This window comes from Mandrillus leucophaeus, unplaced genomic scaffold (genome assembly GCF_000951045.1).
Source record: "Mandrillus leucophaeus isolate KB7577 unplaced genomic scaffold, Mleu.le_1.0 Scaffold56, whole genome shotgun sequence".
NCBI lineage: Eukaryota > Metazoa > Chordata > Mammalia > Primates > Cercopithecidae > Mandrillus > Mandrillus leucophaeus.
This window is the reverse complement of record NW_012106030.1, coordinates 921,437-923,227: the sequence shown is the minus strand read 5'-3', so window position 1 is coordinate 923,227 and position 1,791 is coordinate 921,437. Positions and strand designations below refer to the sequence as shown.

Here is a 1,791-nt window from a genome sequence, read left to right as displayed (position 1 = left end):
TGCTAAAGCTAAAAGCTTGGCAATGTGTTGACTTTTGTGTTGTTCTTTCTAAACCCCAAACCATAATATGATACTTTGATATCATTTCTTGGGTACCTCCTACTTGATAGGCTCTGTAGTAGGTACCATCTCATTTAATGTTTACAACAATCCTCTGTGCAACCTATTATTGGCCTGTTTTCCAGATAAGGAAGCTGAGGCACAGAGAAGTTAAATAGCATGCTCTTGGTAACACAGGCAATAAGTGGCAGAGTCAATATGCACTACTTTCAGCTTCCTCAATGTATCTCAAGTGGTTGACTAGAACTTTTCTTCTCTATCTGTTTGACTTACTTTTTTTTTTTTTTTTTTTTTGAGACGGGGTTTCACTCCTGTTGCCCAGGCTAGAGTGCAATGGCACAATCTCAGCTCACTGCAATCTCCACCTCTGGGGTTCAAGTGATTCAAATGGAACTTAGAGACCATTTGATTAAATCCCTCAGAGGAAAGAGAATTCCAGAAAGATACAGCAATTTACCCAAAATTCTGCTGCTAGCAAACAGTAGCCTATTTCTACTTTATTGACTCAGCTTCTCTCTATCATTTTGCCTTTTTGGGGTCGGGTTGATCTCCATTTGGGTGGGTGGTTATACCTGAGAGCCTGGGCTCTACTGACTTGTCTCTGGAGGCACTCAAGAGGGCTCAGTGCTGTGCCTCACTTCTTCAAGGTCATCCAAGACTGACTGTAAGACAGTCTCGTTATCTGGTGTTGTAACCTCAGAGCAGCCTGCAGCGTGATCAGTCACTCACTGAACAGAACAACAGCCAATTCTGTCACCCGTCCAAGGATTTGTAGCTTAGCCATGACATCTGGGGAAAGTGTTTACAGAGTCCAGCGCTGGACTCACTGAAGACATGTACTCACATCTGGAGTCTAGACAGCGTGGCTCTCTCATCTGGGCTCACAGCTTCTTCACACCTCCTGCACTTCTTTCTGACTGCTTCTTTACCCCGGTTTTCATTTTACTAAAGCTTCTTCCCTACCGCCATGTGCTTCTCTCTCTTGTTTTCTTCTTCCATTTTTTTTTTCTTTTTTCAAATCACATTGGGCTTAAGTTTTTCCAGATAATCCTGACAAACTTCTTAGAAACAGGTTTTCCCAACAGTGAGGAGATCATACAGGCATAACGTCATGGTAGACAATGTCCTAGCAACATTCTGATACAAGGTTTTCTACTGACCAGTTGCATGACCTTAAAAAAAATATATCACTGTGGCTTGGTTTTGAAAAAGTTAGACTATATTTGGTGCAGTCCAAATGTATGTTTTTTTAAAAAGCAACAAAATCCTTTCTTCAAATAAAATTGTATGAGGAACATCAATATGGGGAAAAATGAAGAAAAGCTTTTCTGATTAACATGAGGGAGGGGGCAGAATAACTTTTTCACCTTCAAGAATCCCTAATGAATGCTGGGAGCAATAGAGCTCCTGGCATGCACAAATGGAAAATCTTTGGCCTGGATGATCTTGGAAGTCTTTTCTATTTGGTAGGTATGGCTGAAACAATAATGCTCATCACATATACTCTTTGTACCCTACACTCCTCAGCACCTTGCAGCTAGGTTTTGCAATGCAAATAGTTCTGGCCAATGTGGGCAGACATGATTTGTCATTACTGAGTCAAGACAGTAAAACTCATGTGATTCTTGTAAGATACAATAAATCTTTCTGAGTTTATCTTCCAAGAGTTTAGCCTGTTAACTTCCTTATCCTTTGTTCTCAAACTCAACTTTCTTGTTCTTCCTTGCCCCT

The 1,791-nt window shown here is 40.8% G+C and overlaps 1 long non-coding RNA gene across 1 annotated transcript in view; it reads left to right on the top strand.

Annotated features, from left to right (window-relative positions):
- Window positions 1-1,214: 1,214 nt before the first annotated feature.
- LOC105552478 overlaps window positions 1,215-1,791 on the top strand; it is a 106,279-nt gene continuing 105,702 nt past the window's right edge. The window contains exon 1 of the long non-coding RNA XR_001008016.1: window positions 1,215-1,526. This is a non-coding gene — a long non-coding RNA (uncharacterized LOC105552478). The remainder of the gene's footprint in view (window positions 1,527-1,791) is intronic.